The sequence below is a fragment of the Harpegnathos saltator genome, unplaced genomic scaffold, assembly GCF_003227715.2.
Source record: "Harpegnathos saltator strain DR-91 unplaced genomic scaffold, Hsal_v8.6 scaffold293, whole genome shotgun sequence".
Classification (NCBI taxonomy): Eukaryota; Metazoa; Arthropoda; class Insecta; order Hymenoptera; family Formicidae; genus Harpegnathos; species Harpegnathos saltator.
Window position 1 is genome coordinate 360,001 of NW_020230087.1, and position 756 is coordinate 360,756.

Sequence of the window (756 nt, forward strand, 5' to 3'; positions counted from 1 at the left end):
GAGAGTCCGACTTTTCTCCTCCTTCTCCTTCCTCTTTCCGCCTCACCCGTCTTCCTCCTCTTCGCTCGCCGCGAAGAGTCCACCTCCGCGAAAGTTGACAGGCTCTACCCAGTTAATCAAGTAGCGAGTTAATTGCCCGGCTAGAACGTAATACGCGCGCCCGCGGGACTTTATTTGGACACGCTGACTGATATCGGGAGAGATGCGCTGTGCGTGTGTGTATGTGTGTGTGTGCGTGTGTGTATGTGTGGCTAACGATGCGGCCGTTTATTTTTTCCAACTGGTCTAGATCGGATTTGGAATGGTACGGTCTATGGTATAAATGGGGGGAATACACGTCACACGCACACGCCTGTCGGCGATCTGTGTTTCACGTCGTATCCCATCGGTCGTTTCCCCATTGTGTCCCGACGTGTCACAGCGTATTAACATGCGACAGTCACGCGTACGGTAATGTCAATGCTCGCGTGACTGTATATACGTGTCCTCGGAACGGCGATATCTCATGGAATCTTCACACGCCGAGCGTATCGAGCATTTCGTTGCGTCATCATTGGAATTTCGATCGCCCGGTATTTGCCTTTCCATCGTGCTAGTCCATCGGCGTGGACGCGAGTCCACAGCCGAAGCCGGTGAGCGCAGCGTTTTTCAGCTTTTTTTCTTCGTCGCGATCGCGAGTCGTTGTTTTGATGTCTCTAAGCTCGAAAGTTTATGATGTTCCCATACGTAACAATGTGGCATTCGAAGCGACTGCAC